The sequence below is a fragment of the Muntiacus reevesi genome, chromosome 2 (assembly GCF_963930625.1).
Source record: "Muntiacus reevesi chromosome 2, mMunRee1.1, whole genome shotgun sequence".
In the NCBI taxonomy this organism is placed as follows: Eukaryota; Metazoa; Chordata; class Mammalia; order Artiodactyla; family Cervidae; genus Muntiacus; species Muntiacus reevesi.
In genome coordinates, this window is record NC_089250.1 from 219,387,410 (window position 1) to 219,412,550 (window position 25,141).

The 25,141-nt window shown below is 48.8% G+C and overlaps 1 protein-coding gene across 4 annotated transcripts in view; it reads left to right on the forward strand.

Annotated features, from left to right (window-relative positions):
* Positions 1-25,141, forward strand: part of WWOX (WW domain containing oxidoreductase) — an 883,821-nt gene that overhangs the window by 512,238 nt on the left and 346,442 nt on the right. The gene's annotated exons all lie outside the window — the stretch shown is intronic.

Sequence of the window (25,141 nt, forward strand, 5' to 3'; positions counted from 1 at the left end):
AAGATGTAACTCATGCCAAAATTTATCTTTAAATCAGTTCACAGTTTCATTAACTTTGTTTTGAAAGGAAGTTTCCTATCACCATCATAAAGGGGAAATCAATACGATTTGCCAAGGGGGAAAAAAAAAGATAAGGATAAAACTACCTACCATGAAAACAGATCTATATTATTAATTCCATGTAGCTATTATTGCAAGAGAATATCCTAAGCCCAAGGCCTATCTCCCCTTTGTGCAAAGGAGGTGAGCAACTTGCAGAGAGGCAGTGAAGGTAAACCAAAGGCTTTTCAGCCCAAAGGCTTGATCAAGACAGAAGGAATAACTGTCTCATCGGAATGATTTGATGTGGGGTCCGTGAGCCAGCTGTGCTCATCTTTAGTTTGGTGGGCTTGGTTACGGCCTCAGACCTGAAGCGGGCTTCCCCCAGATGTGCCTCGTTTGTGATGTCGGTGTCTTTAGACTTGTCATCACTGTTCCAGGCATCATCTCTGCAGGTCTGCATGGTACATTCCACCTTGGGTACTGTCCCCTTTGCTTGGCAATTAAGAACTCTGCCAAGAACTCTTGGCAATTAAGAATTCATCAGGTTATTGTGAGGATCAAGGGTGATGATGTGTAGAAGACATTGGCGTTTGGTATAAAGAGCATACGTCTTTTAAGTTGCCACAAGTGCATTACTAATGATTTTAAAGATTCTGTGTTCAAGTTTTGGGGAAAGAATTGTCTTCCCAGACCTCTATTTTCTCTTTCAAGAAAGAAAGATAAAAGTTCCTTGTACAAACGAAACCCAGTGTCACACTCTAGGTACATTGAGTCCCCCGTTCTTGTGGCCTCTAGAGGTTAGGACAGCTTTCCTAGGGGTTTCGTGTCTGTATTTCCCCTCCCAGAACTGACACTTATCCTTGTCTTCGGCCATGAGCCAGGATCCTGGACTCGGGGTCCGACATCCAAACTCCCAGGTCCAGGGAGTGTACTTGGTCCATGTTGGACCTGACGCTCATGGAGATGTGGTAGCTCGCATGCCTGAAAAGCACTGATGGACAAGTGATAGCACGGGATTATTTCTTGTTCTGTTCTGATCATGATTATTATACTTTCTTTTCTGTCCCCAAAACATTTTCTACTGTGTTTTTAACACCACTACCCAAGAGGTTAACAGGCTCATCTTTTCCAGACTTGGCTTATATTCAGCCATTAGCAGAACAGGTCAGAAAGAAGAGCCTTCAAGAAGTTCGATCTGTTTGTCTTTATTATGTGGATTTTCTTGGCCCATTACCTCACCAGTTTAAAAGATGCAGCAAGCTTTCAAGAAGAACTGTTGAGCATCTAGGTTTTTTGGTTTGGTTTTGTCTACTTGTCTGATGCCATCTTGGCTTCCAGACCAACATCAGGGAGAAATTTGCGTTGACTCAGGCTATGGCTGGTCTCTTTTCCTTTCCTCATTCAGCTACCCCCAAAGTGTCTCTGTGGTTTATGGTGGGCTCTCCCCTTTTACCCTCAGGACTCTCACTGGTCTAGACAAGACTGGTTTGTTTGGGATAGCTTGATACGCTTAGGTTCCTTGTGACATCTGGGTCACCCCTGTTTAGTCTAACAGAAGATACTGATCACCTCCTTGGATTTTTGAACTCTCATTTGTTGGCATCTCAGGGTCCTCTTCAAAATCCCACATTCCTCATTTGATATAGATATTAACCCTGTTGGTATGAAGAGGAAGAGAATTATCGACAAAATAGGAAAGGAAATACTGCAATAAAGGCAGTCCAAGGTAGGCTTGGGGGCTTCCCTGGTGGCTCAGCAGTAAAGAATCTGCCTGCAATGCAGGAGCTACAGGAGACACAGGTTCGATCCCTGGTTCAGGAAGATCCCCTGGAAAAGGGCATGGCAACCCACTGCAGTATCCTTGCCTAGAAAATCCCATGGACAGAGAAGCCTGGTGGGCTACAGTCCATGGGGTCACAAAAAGCCGAACGTGACTGAAGTGACTTAGCACGCAAGGTAGTTCAGTTCAGTTCAGTCGCTCAGTCGTGTCCGACTCTTTGCAACCCCATGAATCGCAGCACGCCAGGCCTCCCTGTCCATCACAAACTCCAGGAGTTTACTCAAACCCATGCCCATCGAGTCGGTAGGCTACCTTCAAATTGAGGTCATTGCTGTTTACTTTCTGTGTGTGTGTGTGTGTGTGTGTGTGTGTGTGTGTGTGTGTGTGTGTGTGTTTATGAGAGAGAGGAGGCAATATACAATCTAAGAAAATAAGGAAGGTTTGAGAAATTCTACAAGGAAGACCAATGAACAAATAAATGTCAAAGGAGTTTCTCAGATTGAAGAAATATGATTCCTGTTTGCTGTCAAATCTGCATTGGCCTTTTCACTCAAGTCATCTAATTTAATCCCCACAGTAACTATGTGTGTTAGTCACTCAGTCATGTCCAACTCTTTGTGACCCCTGGAATATAGCCCACCAGGCTCCTCTGTCCATGGAATTCTCCAGGCAAGAATACTGGAGTGGGTTGCCATGCCCCCCTCCGGGCATAACTATAGGGTATAAGGTTGATCAGGTAGGTTCCGTCATTCCCATTTGATAGATCAGGAAACTGAGGCCAGAAGCAGTGAACTGATTCGCCCAGGATCTCAGAATCAGGAGCTTCTTCTGCTAAGAGCCAAAGGCAGCTGTGTCGCTGGAGTCTACCCTTTCGTCTCCCTCCCACACTCCCCACATCCTCCTACTCCAAGCCTGGTCTGTGGACCACCAGCATCAGCCACGCATGGGAATTTGCAGAGTCTCAGGCCAAGCCCAGACCTGCTGAGTCAGAATCTGCATTTTCACAAGGGCTCCCGGTGACGTGTTTGCACACTGCAGTTTAAGAAGTGCGTTCCCCTCCGCCGCCACCCCCAGCTGAGCTGAGTTCAGTAACCTCACTGAGCACTGCTCGGGCACTGAGCCCCGGCCCCTGCCGTGAGAAACTCAGAGCCGGGGCAGCAGACCAGCGGCCCTGTGCAGGCGGCCGTGCAGTAATAGCAGGAGGCGCGGGGTGTTCGCGGAACGCAGAGGGGGCGCCCTGCCAGGAGGACGCTTGTCCCTGAGCTGAGTGGGAGGCCGCCGCTGACTGTGGTTGAGAGCAGCGGCTCTGGATTCGCGTCGTCTGGTTTCAAGTCCCGGTGCTGCTGCCTCCCAGCTGTGTGATGTGGGACAAGTTACTTAACCTCTCTGGGCCTTAGTTTCCGTATCAGTTTCTGTATCAGCGCTACCAGCAGGCCCTGTTATGGTTTTATGGGGAGTCATAACAGCACCCACTGGTGCAGCTCGGATGAGGTGGTCCTTGGGAGGGGCCCAGCACCATGGCCGACACTCGACTTAGTTCACGTCGGTTCCTGTTGAAGGCTGAGTGGGCATAACAGTGGCAGCAACAGCAGAGGGCCCAGAAGGGTTTATTTGGGAGGTGGGGCCCGATACACAGTAACTCTCCCATTGCAGAAGCACTGCTGAGGATGGCATCCGGGGAACACACTGGGGCATTTGCATTCCCTTAGAGGACTATTTCCCACGCACCTGCTGTGTGCCAAGCACTGTTCTAGACTCTGAGGACCTGAAGTTAAATCCTCCACCTGGAAGCCTCACCGTCAAGGGCCAGAAAAACATGGGTCATCTGGCATCACCCATATATTTACTACCAAGCTATACGTTTCCCTTCAAGCAACGCTTTAGCTGCACCTCACCAGTTTTGGTATAGTGTATGTTCATTCCGTCATTCAAGACATTTCCCCTGTGATTTTTTCTCTGACCTTCACATATTGATTGTCACGTTGACTCACTTGTTCTCAGCTCTGCCAGCACTCACTGAATGTCTGCTATGCCCCAGACCGTAGCCTGGGGACAACTTCTGACCTGAGCTCATTACGCAAAGAGGCATCCAATGTCCACCTGGGGAGACAGACAGGAACTCAGCTCTTTCACGGGATACGAGAAGGCCTTGTTCCAGGTCACTCACCCCAGCTTCTCTGACTCCCAAGGTCCTTTTCACTGCTCGATGGCAACCTTTGAAGCACAGCCTGTCCTGGGAATCACTGTGCTCTGAGCACCCAGCACAGCGCCCTGCCCATAGTAGGTACTTAACTGCAGTATTTGCTCAACACAGGTGTTGTTTGGTACTCATGCATTTTGTCTCAGTCCTTTTGGCCATTCTCTAAACCCATCTGTTTGTGACTGGTTTCTCTAATATTCAGTTAGTTTGTTAGGGCAGTAGAGCCATCTCCTCACTCCGTGTTCCGCACAGAGGGGGGTTTGTCTGGGCTCGTGCAGACCCCGCGGGCCAGAGAAACCCTCCTCCCGCTCGGCCTCCTCTCCCCTCGGGGCTGGGGTGTGGGTTTGGGGCTCTGCCCAGGTCCTGCTGGGAGTGCGGCAGCTGCACAGGACACAGGGGTGTTGGCTCCGAGGGATCCAGAGGTGGCGGCCTGAGTCGGAGCAGCCGGCGCTCCAGGATAAAAACCAGTTCACCATCTCTGCTTCACAGTGCCCGCCTTTCTCCTGCTCTCAGCATACGGGGTGCCATATTGTCTTCAGTCTTCCCCACCCTCGCCTCTTTGGAAATGCAACCAGCGGTCATTAAGGCCAGTTCCTGCCAGAAAGGGTTGTTTTGGTGGGAGGGGGGCTGCCCTCTACCCCAGCCAGCAGTCCCTTTCAGCTGGCATTTCCGAGCTTGGCAGGTCCCGATTCCTCGGGGTGCCTGATCTGAGATGCCTGCTCCTCTGGTGCCATGTGGCAGACACCCTTGTCCTCTTGGGGGAGGAGAATTCATCGTTCAGGGGAGATGTCTCTTGTGGGCATGGGTTGGAGGGTCACAGCTGCTTCCATCCAAACCATTTACCTGCTTCTCCAGAAACTGCATCCTCTCCTTTCCTCCTCTCAAACTGATGTACCATCCATTCATTTCTGTACCTTCCGTTCATTGTTCATCTGTTGACTTAAAAAAATCATGCTTGCAGTGTAGACTGGTGATTCACAGGGCAGGTTCCAAAAAGCCATGCTGCCTGTTTTGATTCCTGGCTCCCCCACGTTAACCTCTGATGACCTTGGGCAAGTTGCTTGCGTCTGTTCAAGCCTCACTTTGCTCATCTGCAAAATGGGTGCAAGACTAGTGCCTGCCTCCTGAGCTCCTGAGGGTTTGGTGAGGTGATGTCCACAGGGTGCTCAGCAGAGTGTCAGGAATGTGATAAATATTGCAGTGAGGTCTGAGCTCTGAGCTCTGGTCCTGGCTATTCACAGCAAAGATGTATTGGGCTGGCTCTGGGCAGAGTTCTTAGAAAATTTACTTTCACCGACACCCATGTCTTAGTGTCTGAGTTGTACCTTCAGGACACGAACACCTGCTTACTGAGATCTAGAGACACAAGCTTCTTAGTAAGACTTGGGTCACAGTTCGTCTTCACTCTGGCAGCTACACTGAGGAGTGACTGGCCTGGAGAGAAACCAGAGGCAAAAACAATCAGTTCCGTGGGGGAAACCATCCCGCTGTGCTAACCAAAAAGACCTGGGGTTGTGGAGCCGAAGGGGATGGGCGGGGGAGGTGGAATTCATGGAAGCAGACATTCTCCTGACTTGGATACTAGCGGGTTATAGGCAGTGAGGGGTGTCTGGGGGTCGTGATGATGTGAAAGCGTGACACCAGTCTGACTCGAACCAAGAACCCATCTCTGGGGGCAGTCCAGCCGGAGGCATGCAAGTGTGCCAAGGCAAGCTTAGGGGAGCATAGGTCCAAGGTGTCCCGAGCAGTTACAAAGAGGTGGGCTGGGAAGCAGGGCCTCTCTGCTCAGACATCCAGGACTCCGGCTGTATGGACCAGGCTGGGAGCACAATTTCAGATGGAGCATCTCAGAGGCAGTTAGGAAACCCTTAGGAGGAGGGCTCAGGTTTAATCAGGACTACAACCCTGAGGACACCGTGGCAGCCTCGAAAACCCCTGGGACGTCATTCAAACACTGTCCCCAGAGATTCTGATTCAGAAGAGGCCCAGGAACTTGCCTTTCTAACAGGCTTCTGGGTGGTGCTGAGCCACGGGTCCCCAAGGATCCCGTCAGGGAAACTCGAGTCACCTTCATTTTCTTCATTCCACTCAGGCTTCTGCCATCCTTACTGAAATATGCAGAGGTCTCATGAGTGAGTTGTCACCAAGCTGCAAGAAGAGGAATCCAATTAATCAAGTTTATGGGCATTGTTTGCAAAGTAAGAGTTAACAGGTCCAGAACAAGGGCCTGGTGAGATCTCCCATGAGATAGTACACAATGCTGGCTCAGTGCTCATGTGTCTGGCACCCATTTTTTTTTTATTATAGTAAAATGTACATAATATAATACTTACCATTGTAACCATTTGTAAGTGTATGAATTGAATCGTGGGCATTAACTACATTCAGAGTTTTGTATAACCCCTAACTATGCCTCAAGGTTTTTCATCATCCTAAACATAAACACTGCACCTATTAAGCAGTTAACTGCCCTTTCCTCATTCCCAGCAGCCCCTGGAAATGCTTGTTCTGCCTTCCGCATCTGTGAGTTTGCCTGTTGTAAACACGTCATGTAGGCAGGATCACACAACGTCCGTCCTTCAGTGGTTTATTCTGCTAAACGTGGTGTTTGCAAGGTCTGTCTGCATCACAGCACGTATCAGAATTTCATCCTTTTATGGCTGAGTAATATTCCACAGCGTGTATGTGTGTGTATATATATATTATATATATATGCCACATTTTGTTTATCCATCACCTATTGCTGGGTACTTGGATTGCTTCCACCTTTTGGCTTTACCTGAATAACGCTGCTGTTAATTTTAACATACAAATACATGTATGAGTCTCTGATTTCAGTTCTTCTGCATATATATCTAGGGGTGATACTGCTGGGTCACATGGAAGCTGTAGCTTTCACGTTTTGAGAAACTGCCGAACAGTTTTCCAAAGCATTTGTACCATTTTACATTCCCACCAGCAGCATGACCCCTCCCTCCTCACCAGCCCTTCTTGTTTTCTGCCGTGTTGTAACAGCCGTCCTAGCAGACGTGACGTGATGTCTCACTGTGATTTTGATTTCCAGGGACTAATCATGTGGAACATCTTTTCGTGTGCTTTTGTGTGTGTGTCCTCTGGAGAAAGGGACACCCGTTTTGACCCTCAGATACCTTGTTGTTTTTGCTGCATTCCAGTGCCATGAGTTTCTACTCTGCTAATTTCTTCCAGTCCTATTTAGAATCCGAGGTGAAAAGAAAGCAGTAATTGAAATGGACAGTTGTTATTTGCATGGGGGTTTGGTATTAAATACCCTTGTGTTCTTTCATTAGCTGTATTATATTCTTATTATGTGTTTTACTAGGTAGTTGTAAGTCTTGGCTTTGGAATTTTGTTTGCTTTCTTCTTGGTTTGTTTTGCAAGCAGACAGGTATGCCAGTGTGATTCTGAAGTCACTGGGCCACAGTGGAGAAAACAGTTGAAGGAGAATGAAATTGTAAGCAAACCAAAATTTGATCGATGAATCAAAGAGAGAAAAAAAAAAAAAACCCTTTAGAGCTTTCTAATCTCCAAACAGTTTTTCTTTATAATTTTCTGAGGTTATGAAATGAACTCAGTAGATTGGAGTGTAGTTCGTCACTGTATTCGCCGGGCATTTTAATTACCAGGAGCTTTTTGTGCTTTCGTGAAATGCTCATTTCACAGCCTACTGGTGGGTCTTTTTGTCAATGGGAAAATGAATATTCACCCCAGAAATTAGGTGGTGAGCCCAGCCAGGCTCTCAGATCAAAGAGAAAGGAGCCCGAGACCAGCCGCCCCTGTCCAGGCGCAGAAGACTGACGCAGCGCCAGCGGGGAGGGGGCGGCACGTTGTTCCCACCCTGCTGTGATCATCAGCCTGAAAGCAAGCCCCACAAGTTCCAGATCGGGTCTGAAGGCGCTTCCTTTCCTCTCTCTGCTTCTGTCTGCGGTACTGTCTCTGTCTTTCCTCAAGCGTCACAGGGCAGGCCCAAACGTTCAGCTCCGGTATTTAGCAGTGCGTGTTTTCAGTACTCCAGATAGTTGGAACAGTGGAGGTGTTAGATGGGAGTCAGAAAAGGGCTCGGAGATGAGCTGGCGACCCTTCTTCCATGAGTCCTTCCCACGTCCCTGGCCCTGTTACGGGCCATGGTGTCACATGGAGTCAGGGGTCACCGTCCTGTCATTCCACCCTGCCTCTTTATTTCTCCTTTCTTCCTCACCTACCTACCAGGGTTTATCAACCCATCAAACACATAGAAGCAAAGATAAAACAAAGTCTTCAAAAAAGGAGTGAAACCTGAGGACGTGAAGACTCAGACTCTCCCGCAGTCTGATGGCTATAAGTCAGGATTCAATCAGAAGGCAAAAGACACGGTGACTTTGACAGGAGATTTCAGTAGAAAGATGTAGGAGGGCATTGCTGACCACTGAGGGACACAGGCGGGGGCAGCCCCTACCCTGAGGGCCGCAGCAGGCAGCACAGCCCAGGAAGGAGCAGAGAGGGACCGCTCTCCCCAGGACTGGGGTCAGCAGGCCGCAGCCCAGTGGGTGGAACCGGGGTTTCCCGCAGGGCTGCATGTGGCTGGGCTGGTGGGGCCCGGGAGGGCTGTCCGTGGGAGGTGCCCCACCGTGGGCGCCTCTGGCAGTCGGCCAGCGGGGCTGGTGTGCTGGGAAGGGGCCCTGGGGGTGGGGCCCTGGGGCGACAGGGGAAGCTGCCCGCAGGGGGGGTACCTTCTCGGAACACAGGCCTGGACTCCTCCCGTGCCCCCCTGGCGCCCTCTACTGGAGATGCCTAACATGGTTCCCCACAGGGTGGGGAACCTCTCCTTGGTCTCAGGCAGGGCAAGATGGGGGTTTGGTGCTCAGAGGTCATCTCTTGAAGGCTGGAAAGGATGCTCATAATCACAGTAGGAAAATAAGTAGAGTGGGGAGGATAAGGAACGCTAGGTGTGCTGTTTGATACGCCATGTCCCAGGAAGGTGACATTGGAGCAGAGATCTAAGGAGGTGATAGGCTGGTGGCAGAGCTCTCCAGACAGAAGGAATGGCAGGTGCAAAGGCCCTGGGGTCAGAGCTGGGGTGGCAGGTCTGAAAGGTGGCAGAGAAGGCAGCTGCTGTGCAGTGGAGCTGGGGCAGGGGTGACAGGGCGCCTAGGCATTAGCATCTGGCCGGGGCACACAGGCTCGGGGATGTCAGCCTCCCCTCGCAGAGTCTCCGGCAGAGATGTGGCATGAACGGACTCGGCCCTCAGCAGGACCAAAGGCGATGCTGCGCTGAGCGTGCACGCTGAAGGGTTGGGGTGGCCAGGACCCAAGCAGGGACCCCGGAGGTGGAGGATGGTGGCTTGGGCGAGAGACAGCAGTGGTGAGAAGGGGTCAGAGGCTGGCGGTGGTTGGAGGGCAGCTTTTTTTTAATGGATTAGAAGTGGATTGGAGAGAGAGGAAGCAATTGATTGGCCAGGTTTGTGAGAGGCTGAATGGATGCCGTTGCCGCCAAAGCCTCTGTTTGAAGAACCTCGATGTCCAAACGTGAATCTGTGTTCAAAAGCAATCCCCATTCTCAGTGGGGGTGGTGAGAGAGTTTGGGAATTAGTTGTAATGGTTGCATAACATCGTGAATATATTTAATGCCACTGAATTGTGTACTTCAAAATGGTTGAAATGCCAGGTTTTCTTTTGTATATCACCACAGTTTAAAAACCTACAAGCAGGGGTATTATGGAAATTATACTGTTGTCTTCTGTATCCATCTGTTCAAAGGATTAATAGAGTACCAGTGAGTTGATGTTGACCTTGATCACTTGGTCAGTTGGATGTCTAATGAGTCCTTCCCTGCGCGGTTACTCACTTTTCTCTTTGTAGGTAAACGATATGTTGGAGGAGATTTTTACTTAAAAAAATGAGGGTGGCTGTTACCACCACAGCTACTGCCAACCCATTCCAGGCTTCGAACAGCTGGAACTTACACGTTTTTAGTCCATTTCCTAGGTGGGAAACTGAGGCTCGATGGAATTAGGTAGCATGCCCGAGGTGACACAGGTGGGGAGTGGCTAGACTGGAAACTCCACGAGGACAGGGTCGTAGACCCCTGGGTTCACCGGGTTTATCCCAAGCACCGTGCACAGGTCCCGTGCATGCATTGGGTGCTCAGGGGATGTTCACTGTAGGCATCCGCTGGAGTCCGGATACGCATCTGTGAGCCCACTCCTCCGCCCGCTCCAGCTGCTGCTCTGGCGTTAATGAGCTGTACCCAGCCCAGAGATTTCAGGAATGCCCAGCTGTTCACTGGTGTGGAATGAACTCCCCTGCAGCCAAGCCCAGGACAATACAAGGCACGTGGCCCCGGACAGACGGCCTATAGCTGCCCCACCCAGAAGTGCCCTACACTGTTCATCTTTTTGAAGTTTTTTTTTTTTTTTTTTTTTAAACGTGGACCATTTTAAAGTCTCTACTGAACTTATTTTACCACTGCTTCTGTTTTATGTATTTTGGCCACCGTGCATGTGGACTCTTAGTTCCCTGACCAGGAATGGAACCTGCGCTGCCTGCATTAGAAGGTGAAGCCTTAACCTCTGGACTGCTAGGGAAGTCCCCTACCCTGTTTAAAATGCTGGGGCAGTGGGGCACTCTGTCCTTCACGGGAGCTGAGGTCCTGTGATTGCTGTGTTGCCGGGAGAGCGCTGTTACTATTTTTAGACGGTGGTTCTCACTTATTCATAGCCCAGCGCTTGTGGGTGGAACGCGGAGTTATAATAGAGTGCAGGTGTCGCTCATTGTTTCCCGCTACTCACTGGATCGTGTTTATTAAAAAGGAAATCACAGTGGTGTGTCTGGAGCTGAAGTCTGAACAAATAACCCGAAACGAGGAGTCCAAGGAAGGTGGGCAGCGGGCGACAGCAAAAAGCACAAACAAGTTTGAGCTAATTGGGCTCAGCCCATAGTTTGCATGTGAATTAGGAACAGGGAGCTGGGCTGCACAGGCATCATTGCGTTCAACCTTTGCTGGCAACCTTCACATGCCACGTCGAAAGAGCCAGAATCTGAACTGAACGCATTTTACCCAGGCCTTCCACGGAATTTGAAAACGGGATTCTGAAAGCAAGTGGTTGAAATGAGAGCCTTTCAAATGTTGAAAACTCTGCATGGATGCGTTGGTGTCTGCACACATGTCCTTTTTTTTTTTCCCTGTCTCTGGAAAGAAGCTACCCTAGGGCTTCAGAAAAGAAGGGCTGGGGTCTTTAATTCAGAAAGAGTTCTGAGTTACAGTAGGTGTTAGAATCCATGTTACCACGTATCCTGTAACTTTTTCAGTCAGTTCTTTGAGAGGCCATTGTGTGTGTGTGTGTGTGTGCGCGCACGTGCATGTGCATTGGTGCACAGTGTGCGCATTGGTACACAAGCATACACAGGCCATAGAAAAAGACAGGTCCTAGAACATGCATTGTTCTGGATCAGATGGTATCCCCAAGGGACTGTGCCTCACATCACACAGACAGCCAAGAAATCTCTCCCCTCATTCAGCAAGTATTTACTCCCGAGTGCAAAGAGAAACTGAACGTCACCCTTGCCTGTAAGCACTCATGGTCCAGGGTCTTGAGGGAGACACTCTTGTGTGTAGGATGCTTGGGTCAGTGCTGTAGAGTCAGGGCGCAGAACATGGAGCGCTCAGTGCCTTCTTCACCTACACCAGGGAGATGGGTGGATTTTTCTTCTGATCCAAGAAGGGAGGGAACAGGCTTTCCAGGCAGAGGCAGGAGCAGAAACTAGCTCAGGGACCCTGAGTGGATATGACTCATCCACGGGATAGCACATCACCCCTCAGGGTGGGGGCTTAGGATCCTGCAGGGTGAGGAGCCCCAGGTGGGGCTGGAAAGACGGATCAGCTGGGCAGACGACGGCAGACTGGCATCCCAGCCCTTCCCTGAGGCAGTGGGGGCCGTCTCAGGCTTCGGGGGAGAGCTTCCCTCCATCAGACACAGTCCTGTTTTGGGGAAGTGTTTGGTTTTCAAAATACCTCTGCTGGCTTGCCTTGCCTCCCTAAATCCATGCCCCTCCCCTGCCTGTTCGGCGAACTGAAAGGTGCTATCAGAACTATATTTCGCCCTCTCCAGTAAGATCATGAAACAAAAACATCTCCTGGGTTTGCACCCCAGGAGTGGTTTGACTTTTGACAGCAGACCTTCAAGAGCCTCGGTGTGTCGTTTCCCGCCCCGCCGTGCCCATGGAGGTCTCTGGCAGCTTTTTGATGAGTAAACCCAGCCTTGACTTTTGCCCCAGAGTGATGTTCTTTTGTGGCTCGTCTGCTCCAAGAATTGAAGCACGCAGACTCATTCCTCATGTCTGGTTGAAACAGAGAAGTCAGCGCAGCACCCACGGAGAAGGTCAAGGACGTAGGCAGGTTCTGAGGCTGCTCATGCCTTCTGCAGCCGTGAGGACGGGGGTCTTCCTTGTGGGTCGCCATGGGCTGTAGCAGTGTGGTACCATTAGCGCTTCACAGGGAGTAGATGCCAATGTGATGAGGGTGTTTAAATAAATGTTTAAAACTTTGTTGAAGTATAGTTGATTTACAGTGTTGTCAATGTCTGCACAGCAAGGTGACTGTTACATACGTATATATATTCCTTTTCATATTCTTTTCCACTTTGGTTTATCTTGGGATATTGAATATAGTTCCCTGTGCTATACAGTAGGACCTTGTTGCTTTCCCATCCTGTATATGTATATGTGTATATATACATATATAAATTTGCACCTGCTAATCCCAAACTCCCTCTTGGTGGCCACAGGCCTGTTCTGTGTGTCTGAGAAGCTGTTCCTGTTTTGTGGGTATGTTCATTTGTGTCAGATTTTAGATTCCACATGTCAGTAATATCCTTTCTTTTTCTGACTCACATCAGTGTGATGCTGTCTAGCATGTTACTGCAGACAGCGTCATTTTGCTCTGATTATGGCTGTGGGCGCTCCGCTGTCCACATGTGCCCCGTCTCCTTCGTCCACTCCTCTGTCTGCAGACAGTTGGGCTGCCGCCGGGTCTTGGCTACTCTGACCGGTGCTCCTGTGCAGATAGGGATGCAGGCGTCTCCTTACACCGCAGCTTTACCTCGGCGTGTGCTCAGGAGCGGGGTTGCCAGGGCCCGTGGCAGCTCTGTTTCCAGTGTGTGGTGCCCTCCACACTGTTTTCCATAGTGCCGTTCCAGTGTACCTTCAGTGAGGGTCTTGTTATAATAATCAGGAGCATCATTACTGCAGTGGCTCTGTTTTTTCCTCCACCTTTTGTTTGCTTCAGCCCGTGGAGCGCTGGCATTGGGTCCAGCACTCTCTACTGAACCACCACAGGGCACGCACGTCCCCTTTACCCTGGTCTTCCTGGGCAGGGGTGAATAATCCCACGGCCCTCCTCAGCAGCCTGAGTCCTTCGGTGTCAAGGCCAGTGGGTAGCCACCTCAACTCCCATGGTTGGATCCTGTGATGATGCTTATTCGTTTCCTCATTTACTTTTCTCTGGGGGAATAACTGTGTCCTACATGTGACGTGGTGTCAGGCCCATAGGAGAAAGATCATGGCTTGAGGCCAGGCTCCGACACTTGCTCACTATGTGACCAGTGGCCACCCACACCTCCTGTTTCTCAGTTTTCTCATCTGTAAAATGGGAGTCCCAGTACAAATTGTGAGAGTTAAACATGATGACACATAAGCAGCGCCTGACAAATAGCACGTAGGACATCTGACCGCATTTCCCATTTAGCACCAGTGGTGCATGCTGTGCTGGACGTGTCACCTTCACAGGTGGGAGAGATTCAGCATCCACCTGGACTCGTCCTGCACCAAATCCTGCTTTCACATAGCCTGTGTGTTCTCACACTGTTTGTGAAACTTTATGGTCAATCGGGGGAAAATAAGGAAAGCTGGGAGTGAAGATGAGGTCGGTAAAGTCTCAGTGAGTGTTGGGTGAGGAGCGTTGTGTCCAGGTTCCAAGCCCAGGGGTCGCTCCTGCTCCCTTGGGTTGCCCCACTCTGCCCTGGGCCTTGCTGTGTCTACACCGTCCCATGGGACTTTGCAGAGAGATGCCAGTGTTCCGTGCCTACATGGCCACCTGCAGCTACCGAACACCTGAAAGGTGGTGAGTGTGACTGAGGGCCTGAATTTTTAATCTGATTTAAACAAGTAGCCACATGGGGCTCATGGCCGTCACAGGGGGCAGCACCTTTGGGGCCGTGGATGGTGCAGACATAAGCAGACATTGTGCCGCTCATGAGGGGCTCCTAGTCATACCTGGAGCCAGTCGTCTACCTGGACAGTCAGGGTGCGATGAGTGTTCCCATGGAGACAGGGATGGTGAGCTGAGGAAGCAGGGCAAACAGCATCTCGTTTTGCCTTAACAGTCAAGTATGACGTCACAGAAGACTCTCTCACAGCCTGCTGTCCACTCCCAAAAGACCTCTAGTGGGGAGGGGGTCCTCATCATCATTTCACCTCACTGGCTTACCACAGGGTGGCAAGGGAGGAGGCAGCAGCAGGCCTGCAAGCTGGTAAATAAGCTGGCATTCACCCCCAGGACGACTGACTCGTCTGTTGTGGACGGGGGCGCCACACGCTCAGGCCCCGACCCTGGTCCTGGTATGACTGTGAGATCGGGTCGAGTCATTTCACAGTTGGGCTGAGTGTTCCAAGTTTCTCAGAAGACAAACACGGTAGCAATTCAAGGTATGAAATTCAAGGTGTGGTCTCAGAGTCATTTTGTTTAACAACTTCTCCGCTGTATTTTCTGAACAAGTAAAGTGAGACCATCACTCACCATTACAGATTTGCAGGTTGGTTTTAAGGAAGCCGTCCCTTGAGAAGCTGTCTGATCAAGGGTGCTGCCTCTCCCAGCCCTGATCCAGCTCTGCTCCATTCATTGAGGAGGAAACTGTATCGCCTGGCTCATAACCCCCTGGCATCTGGTCTTAGTCCTGGGTCACCTTTTACAGGAAACACCCACATTTACCCAGCACCATGCAGTTCCCCACAAGGTGGCATTGGACGGGGATGTGATGTCCCCCCACCCCCTAGCCCTTGGCAGTCAGCCTGTTTGATTCATTTCAAATCTCTAGCTTTTTTGGAGGTCTGACAGGTCTGGATTAAACCAATGAGCTCAATCCACCTGTGGTATGTTATATCTGGATGGGCTTCATGGCGATGACAGCATTACCTAAAGTTATCTCTTCTACATCTGTCCGACCTCTGGGCAACATCCACGTGGCTTCAACCCATTTCTCTCTCTCTCTCTTTTTTTTAAATGAAATATTAGTGCCCAGGAAAGGGTGCTGCTGCTACTGTGAGGATGGCTGACATAAGTGGCTTGCTCTGTACATATGCACATCATTCAGTCCTGGCAAGTCTGTGAGTAGAGTGTGTTACTGTCTCCATCTTAAGGATGAGGACACCAAAGCTCAGAGAACTGTGACCGGTGGCCCTAGTTCCCGCACTAGTAGGTGATGGGAGAGGGGGTCACACACATGCTGCCCGAGTCAGGGGCTTGCTCTCATTACCAGCCCCATGCAGCCTGCTGGTGACAGCGGTGGAATCTAGGCTGAAGTTCTCATTTTGTACCATCTCTGGCCCCAGTGGAGAAGACCCTGATACTGGGAAAGATTGAGGGCGCGAGGAGAAGCAGGCGACAGAGGATGAGATGGTTGGATGGCATCACTGCCTCGATGGACATGAGTTTGAGCAAGGTCTGGGAGCTGGTGATGGGAAGGGAGGCCTGGCCTGCTGTGGTTCACGGGGTTGCAGAGAGTCGGGCACGACTGAGTGACTGAGCAACGGCTGGCCCCCCGTGGAAACAGACGGGAAGAAGAAGGGCCTTGGAGCTGGGTGGGTTTAGAAAATTACTTCTTCCAGCTCCATCCTTCCTGCTCGACCTTAAAACAGAGGCTCCGGATGGCAGCCCCAGAGTGGTAAACGAGGCTGCCACTGGGCTAAGGGTTTGCAGGTCCAGCCCCATGTCCTCGTAATAAGTAGTTATGGAACAGCTAGTGGCACTGCCCGCTAGGATGTCAGTACATGCTTTTTGTCAGTTTTTGAACCAGTGATGTTTCCGGAAGGTGCCGTCCCTGTCAGGCTCCTGAAGCCTGGAGGCAGAGCTCCTCTCACCGTGGTCTCCTCCTCTCCACTCTTCTGGCTGGGGAGGTCTGTCAGGCCCTCTTCCTCTCCCAAGACAGCAGGAGACTCCAGACAGTCTAGTCTTGTCATCCTGTCATCTCTAGAGGCTGGGGGCCAGGCTCGAGAGTAGATACCAGAGGGACCTGTCTTCCTCAGCTCAGGAGACTTAAGGCCACATTCATTCGTTCATTAACCCACTGGTTCATTCATTCACTGGCTGGTTCATTGAGCCGTCATCCTTTGGCTGTTATGCAGACAGTAGAGCTGGAATAATACGGCAAACAAGTCAGCAACAAAAAGGCCCTTCCCATCAGGGGACGCAGATGACCCGCAGAGGGGGACGAAGACGCTAGCGGGGAAACAAGTAAATAAGCAAGACCGGGACTGAATGACTGTGATGGTGGAGCTAGACTTGGCCTTGTGGTAGCAAATGGAGTGGAGAAGGGACATCAGGGAGGTGATATTTGAGCGGAAAGCTGGGGGATGAAAGAGCCTGCAGTTGGAAGGGCTGAATGAGAGGGAACATCCCAGGCTAGGTGAAGAGAAGTGCAAAGGCCCTGGGGCAGGAAAGAGCTTGCAGCTGTGGCGCAGGGTGGGGGGGATGGGAGACAGCAGAGAATCCCAGTGAGGATTTTAGTCTAAGGAATAAAGGAAATCACTGAAGTTTAAAGCAAGGGTGTGACAGGACTCAGTGACATTTTTCAGAAGGTCTTTGTGGCAGTCTCCAGCACCATGGCTTCAGAGAGCAAGAGGAATCTGTAGATGACCAAGACCATGACCTCAGGGCCAGAGCGGGGACTGGACAAATGGAATAACTGCCCACACCACTCTGCCGCTGCTTCTCCTTCTAGGGGATTCTTTGCAACTGCAGCCTTCTTGAAAACAGAGCTTCCCAAGTTACCAGATGGCGTTTGAAAGCCAAACAAACAAACGCTATCATTTCTGAAAGATAAATCAAGACGGGGAAACGATGACACACTCACCACAACTGAAGCGCTTGCTGGGCGTGTTGGGACCCTTGGCTTGTTCCAAAGCCCACATGTCTGGGACTTCGCTCATGTTTGCCAGTAATTGAGCGCTCAACTATAAACACAGCTATTTTGGAAATTCTGCATCTCACTTTGAAAAACCTGGGAGGACAAGAAAGGGGAGCTGTGTTTTAGATCTCAGAAATTTGCACCCTGCCTCTCTCTCTACTGGCGGTGTTCCGTCAACCTCTCCGCACCCTTCCACCCCCACTGCGCCTGGTCTCCAGGAAGGAGACCCATGTCCTGTTTCAGGAACTGCTTTAGTTCATGACCCTGGTTATAGATGACGTAACCCTCTGAGAAGCACCGAGCTGAAACTTGCTACTTTTGTGTGCACCTACTCATAAAACATACTTTTTTCCTTTGTTTTCTCTAAAAGCTGTTTAGTCTTTTACAAAGACATAAATATTATCTTCTAAATAAAAATAGTGGTCATGATGATTGTGGTGGTGATGGTGATAATGATGATCAATGATGGTGATGGTGATAATAGTGATGGTGCTGATGCTGGTGCTGGTGGTGGCTGTGATGGTGGTGATGGTGATAACAGTGATGGGATGGTAGTGACGCTTGTGGTGGTGGTGGTCGTCATGGTGATTATGATGGACATGGTAGTGATAACAGTTTTGGTGGTGGTAGTGATGGTGCTGTTACTAATCATGATATCGTGGGTACCATGCCCTGAGCACTTGCTTTGCTCCGTCCACAGCTCTGTAGATGGGATAACTTTGAATCTTCACACCCACCCCGTAAAATGCATACTGTTACCATACTGTCCTCATTTTAACATAAACTGAAGCAGGGCTCAGAGACTGCTCGCGCCACCACTTCCAGACTTTGGTGAATGATTTGTCTTTTGCTTTTGTGAAGCGAATGGGGCTGGTACCTGTGGTAACAGATGCAAATCGTCGCCTTCATGTGTCTTAGTTCTCTTCCTCCGGCCTCCTGCCTTCACCTTCACTCTGTCCTTCCTCCTCAGGTCACCCCACCCCCTCCGTCTACTCCATTAGATCCGTCTGCTTCTTGGTTTGCTTTTTTAAACTGAAGTGTGGTTGACTCACAATATTGTGAATATTGTGTCAGTTTCAAGTGTATGGTTCTTGTGTTCATCTGTCTTCCAGTGACTGCTGCCTTTGCAGTCAAGGTCCATGAGCTTTCCAGTGAACTCCTTATGCTCCGTCTCAGTTTTCCTTTCTTTATTTGAGCTTTGCTTCTGCCATGACCTCCAGCTTTCCCCTCCAGGGCCCCTGATTTTCTGTGGGTTAAGAGGGAGGTTGGTGCTCCTCACTCTTATCTCAGGCCAAGGCTTCCAATATTTGTATTCCACGGCACTCCAGAGATTCTAAATACTCTCCTACGTTGGGAAGGAAAAGTCATCCAAACTGCTCGGTAATTGAATTCAAGAGTGATGGACCGAAAATTATTAATGCATTTCCTTCCCTGTACCCGCTTAAGAGGATTCCATCTTGAGTCCACCTCCCAAATACAAGCTCCATTAACTTTTAGGTTTATTTCTTTCCAGTCTTTCTTCTCTGTACCCTGTTTTATCATTGTTGTTGTTTTTGTGCATGTTCCAAGGTATGATCATCATCATACTATCAATGCAATTTACAAGAATTTTTTGACATTTTTACAGCACTCCAAAGGCTTCCTATAAGGTATTTTATGAATATAAGATGCAATCAACTCTTAAGATTTTACTGTTCTTTTATGATCCACTCAGAAAGGGAAAAAATGTTGTCAACTAAACAATGATCCAAAGCTTTCTTCTCTCCAGAGCTCATGATCTCATATCTGTTTTAGAAAGGATCTTTTAAGTTAGAGAATTTGTCATACATCAAATGGCCATTTTCATATGTTTCCATTTCTGCAAACACAGTGGATTTGGGTCAGAGTGCTGAATCACTGCCTAATCTTTCTGAAGACATTTTAAATGTCAGTTAAACTCAACACGGAGAGCACCAACAATGGACTTATTACTTCCACTGGAATGTGGAACATTTTAGCTCTGACCAAGTTCATAAGGAAAAACATGTTTAAACATGCACGAAAGACAGGCCATCATTTATGATGGCTGCATGGTAGTGGGATGTATGTGCTAGACTGTACTTAACTCTTCTCTTCATCATCAGACGTTTAGGCTCCAGCAGGCTTCTCCTGAGCCCCCCTTACTGTGTATATGGAATTACACAGTTCAGTGGGCCGTGCTGGGGTGGGTGGGGACTGGCCTGGGCTCATGGAGAGGGCCCCGGGGGCCAGGTTCTGAGGGGGAGATGCCCTTCAGCACCCCACAACAGAGAGAGAGGGGACGAGGGAGTTGGCAGGCCCGACCCCAGCCAGTGCCCCTTGATTAGCCCAAGGGCACACCCACAGCCCGTGACCCCGCCTGGGGTCAGCCAGGCCCCGCTCTACCCCCTGGGCAGGAGGCCGCCGTGGTCCATCTGGGTGGGACCAGCCCGAGGAGCCTCAAATCAGCTCCCAGACGGCCCTTGTGGCAGGAGTGATTACAGCCAAGGAGAAGCTAAATTCTAGAGGCTTGCGCTGTCTCCAGGGAATACACTAGTTGAGAAATAACATCCATAAAAAATAATTCAATACTAGTATGTAAAGCTGAAAACAATAGCCGAGTGTGACTGGCTGTCTGGAATTAAGCAAAGTAAGATGAAGTGTCTTTTGCCAGCACAGGGGAGCAAGGGCCTGGGTGAATTCTGCCATCTCCTCATCGTCCCACCGTCCCGCCTCTGAGGGGCAGGTGCCACCGGTGGCTGCAGGAACCGTCGTTCTCAGCAGCAGCTTTTAGCACCTTGCGCTGCATGTTTCTCTGGGCAGCAGCTGCTAGGAAAGAGGGTCACTTAAGTCTGTTTTTAGAGGCACAGCGAGGTTTTGCTGCGGAGCCTGCAGCCCTGTAGCCAGCGGTGTACCGGTAAATGCTTAACAACTGGCTCTCTGCAAGAAACAAGTTAAAAGTGTGTACATATACACACACACAAAGAGTTATTATAAAGATACGGTGGATGAGTAATGCTTAGTTCACAAATAGTAATAGTGTACACAATACTCTTTTCCTTTTGCAACCCCATGACTGCAGTCCACCAGGCTCCTCTGTCTTTGAAATTCTCCAGGCAAGAATACTGGAGTGGGTAGCCATTCCCTTCTCCAAGGGATCTTCCTGACCCAGGGATTGAACCGAGGTCTCCTGCATTGCAGGCAGATTCTTTGCCATCTGAGCTACCAGGAAATCAGTCACTGCTATCTAATTGTAGAACATTTTTATCTCCCTTTGCAAGAAACCCCATCCCTTTTCCCTGCTTCCAGCCCCCGATAGCCAGTAATCTACTTTCTGTCTCTACGGATTTGCCTACTTGGAATAGAATATTTCATTTAACGGGACCGTACAACATGTGACCTTTAGTGTCTAGTTTCTTATACTTGGCATAATGTTTCTAGGTTTCATTCATGGTGCAGCGTCTGGCAGTTTCCCGTTCCTTTTTGTGGCTGAATAGTATTCCATTGTGTGGAAGAACCACGTTTTATTTATCCATTCACCAGCTGATGGGCACTGAGTTTTGTCCACTTTCCGGCCATTCTGAATTATGCTGCTCTAATAGTTTCCTTTGAATACCTATTTTCTATTCTCTTGGGTATATACTTGGGAATGGAATTTCCCGATCATATGGTAATTCTATATTTAACTTTCTGAGAAGCCACCAATTGGTTTTCTACAGTGTCTGCACCATTTTGCATTCCCACTCACAATGTATGAGGGTTCCAATTTCTCTCCATCCTTGCCGACACATATTTTTCTTTGCTTATTTGCTTGCTGCTTTTATTATGGTTGTCTTGGTAGATGTGAAGTGGTATCTCATTGTGGTTTTGATCAGCATTTCCTGAGTGACTAAGGATGCCGAGCCTCTTTTATGCCCTTGTTGGGCATTCACATCGCTCCTTTAGAGAAATGTTGATTCAAGTTATTTGTCCATTTTTGCATTGGATTGTTTGTCCTCTGTTGTTGCCTTGTAATATTCTGGATGTTAGACCCTTATGAAATATGTGATTTGCAAATATTTTCTCCCACTCTGTCGGTTCTTTTTACTCTCTTGATAGTATCCTTTGATGAACAGAAGTTTTAAATTTTAATGAAGTCCAATATATCTCTTTTCTCTTTTGTTCCTTATGTTTTGGGTGTTGTCTCTAAAACTCACAGCAAGTCATATGGTTGTGTTCAGGGGTGAGGAATTAATTCCCACCTAGACTGGGGACACTGAAAATTTGCATGGCAGCAGGCATGGATAAGGGTGTAGTGAAGAACTGGGGACATTAATCCAATTGCATTGTACTTAGATTGACTCCAGTTCTTTCCCCCAAGGGCTTTGCCACCCAAACAGAATCACAGGAAGGCAGAAGGATATGTCTGAGGCAAGCAAGTAACAGAGCTTATAACACAAGTCCATGAGAACATCTCACCTTTAGAAATCTAAAATCAAGGTTGACCAGAGCAGTGTGGGAGGCCTGAGGATGTGTTTGGTGGTCCTCCAACATGGTCAGGGAAGGAAACACCCAGGAAGAACAAGTCACTCCTCAGGATCCCCGGCAGGAAGCTGTGACTGTCCAGAGCTCTGTTTTCTGCTCCCCCTGGATGCTTTGAGTTTTAACAGTAAACCGATCCCTAACTTAGAAGGGTGGAGGGATGTGTAGACAAAGAAGGAAAAACATAGATCCAAACCTCTCTCGTGATGCTGGAGCCAAGATCTCTTCATCCTGTGGATGCTGAGTGACCCCAGTAAGACGTGTATTATGCAGTTTCTTCCCTGCATTCAGTTCAACTGTGCATGTCCTTTTACTACTCAGCACTGGTCTGATACAACACAGACTGACTGTTCTCAATGCACAGATACTTGCCTCATTTTTTATCCAATTTGCCTTCCAGAAGCCCAGCTATGACTTTATTTTTTAAATGAAATTTTGCAGATCATTAGCCCATAATGATTGAATGATTCTGGTTGTTAGCATAAAACACAGCTGTAGTACACGCGAGGTAACCTTTCCTGTTTAAACATTATGCAGTGCCTTCACATAGCACAAGGCAAAATTGTATTTTTTCAGACTCTTCAGCCCTTATGGAAATGATTTATAATTTCATTCAGAAATGTTACAAATGCAGTTCATCATTTCACTAGGGCAAACTTGGCCTAGGACAGTTCCTAAAAGGAATTCAGGTCAAGAATAATGACATTTTTTCTATGGAAGAGGGCCCACAGCAGGCAGGGCTGAGAAAGGCTCATGCCATACGGTCAGTTGGGTTCTTAATAACCCCGGCTTGTGGTAGCAATGACCTGGATTCAGATCCCTCTGTCTGTGTATCACAGGCCCAGATGTCAATTTCCCCATCCAAAAAAAAGTGTAAATGGCATCTACTTTTTAGAGTTACGAACTTTCCTGGTGGCTCAGTCAGTCTGCTTGCAATGTGGGAGACCCAGGTTCACTCCGAGTCAGGAGGATCCCCTGGAGAAGGAAATGGCAACACACTCCAGGTATTCTTGCCTGAAGAATCCATGGACAGAGGAGCCTGGTGGACTACAGTTCATGGAGTCACAAAGAGTTGGACACGACTGAGTGAGTAAGCACTTGCACTTTCTTTTCCACCTCTCAAGGTTACTGGGAGACTTAGGGAAATGAGATCTTCATGAGGTCAGCAGAGTGCCTGCCCCGTAGCGAACCCTTGGTACCTTACAGCTGCTGCTATCATTACCACTGTCGTCACTGTTAACACGCTCACTGTTTGTATTAACGCTAGTATCACGGCGACACTCTGGCCAGGGGGAATGAAGACCCCTGTCTTCAGGCAGCAAGCCCAGGCAGGACCTGTCTGTCGCAGAAGGTGCAGGATGAAGGCATTGGACTGTCTGTCACCTGTGGCTGCTGGAACCTGTCTGCCCTCAGCTAAGTCAGTGACAAAGACATGACCTTCCTTTTGTGCATTAACTGCAAATCTCCACGGTTCGTCGGTTCATCTCATCGTCATCACATAAGCATTTTGAGAAATCTGTAAATAATGGGAGTTGATGTCTTCAGGCTGATCTTCCAGATGGCTGTTTCTTCAATGAACCCATTTTATGTGTTGCTGGTTAAGGAGAACACTTTTTGGACGATGGTGCCGATGGTGGTGAAGGCAGCGGTCATGCTGCTGATGATGGTGAGAGGAGCCTGAATTTGCTGCGTGCTCGAAAGATGCCAGATAGCATGCTGAGTGCTTTCCAGACAGTGTGTCATTCACAGTTCACAGATGGTCTCTTTCTGCATACAAGGGCCCTGAAGCACGGCACTTTATTTAACTTACCCATGACCTCAAGTAGAGGGTCTTAAGTCCAGCAGTCTGGCCCTGAAAACTGGCTCTGTACCACTCTGTGGCTGAGTACAGGTGGGGAATGGAAGCCTTTCAATTCCAAGCACCACCCTTGGACTACAGCAGAGTTTTCTCCAAAATGCTCTTGATGGAGTGAGTACTTACAAGGTCTTGAACATCAAACTTGGGATTTTAGGACACTTCTCAGTCTTCCTGAATCTAAAAAAGAATTTGAAGTACAATTTTCCTTGCAGATTTCTGGGAAAATACCATCTGAGAACACCAAGCTTCACTGCCAATGAACATTAATTTCCAGACATGATCTTGAGTGGTCATTCTTTTATTCCATGAATACACAACCTGCATTGCACTAGGCCCTGGGAATATAGTCTAGTGGGCAGGACCTTTATGTTTCTAAACCTCCATTTTCTTATTTGTAAAATAAGGACTATAATGTCATCTGCTTAATATATTTGAGGATAGAGTGAATCATGGTGTATGAAGTATCTAGTTGAATGGCTGGCATACAGTAAGTGCCCAATAAATGCTGGCTATTATTATCATTATCATCATCATCATCCTTGTTATTGTCAAATGAATGTGAACACGTGAGATTCAAGTAAGTGAGTAAAATGAAAGACAGTTGATGAAAAAGAAAAGCAGGTGATGTCGAAGCTAAGACAGGGAACCTGTTATGAATGTTTAAACCTTCAGGGTCCAAGAGCCTCCAGGACAGTGCCTACTGACTGGTGCTCGCTCAAAGAGTAGATGGTGAGTACTTGAGGTTGGTGATGGAATGGCTCTGAAGGTCTAGTGTTGCATGCATGCTCAGTCGTGTCCAACTCTCTGCGACCCCATGGACTGTAGCCTGCCAGGTTCCTCCGTCCATGGGATTTCCCAGAGAAGAATACTGGAGTGGGTTGCCATTTCCTCCTGCAGGGGATCGTCCCGACCCAGGGCTGTCAGTTGAGAAACACTCCTTGCATCTTTTCTGGAACCTTCTTTAATTGGGATTGGCTAACTGCTTCACCAAATAGTTCCCAGAACTGAAGTTGATTTCTTGTTCACACAGCAGTCAGTATAGACATGCAGCAGCTGGCGTCCCACACAGTGATTCAGGGACCCGAGCTTTGACGTTTGAGTGTGCCCTGACCATAGAGCCTCCAAATTCTCTGCTAGATCCTCAAAATCCAGATTTTAGGAAAAGGAAGGTAAAGAACAAGGCTCCTAGGAGGTTTTTACAGGGCCAAGCCTAGAAGCAGTGAGATCACGTCTACCTTCTTTCCACTGGCCAGAACCCAGTCATGTGGTCACCAACTGCAAGGCAGGCTGGGAAATGTAGTCCAAGATGCCTTTGAGAGACAAGAGAACTGTTTTTGCAGACTGATTGCTGCCTCTGCCTGGCTCTCTGGTGTTGATTACTTACTATATTGCTTTTAAATTGCACAGCCTATATAAATGACACCTTTTTTTTTTTTTCTTTTTTTTTTTGCATTTCAGTGTTTCAGAAAGAGCTCTGCCTGGGCTGGGGGCCAGAACTGTGCTTTCAGTTCCCTGCTCAGCCTTTCAGCCGTCCTTTGCTAGGTGAGCTTGGGTCACTCAGAATCTCT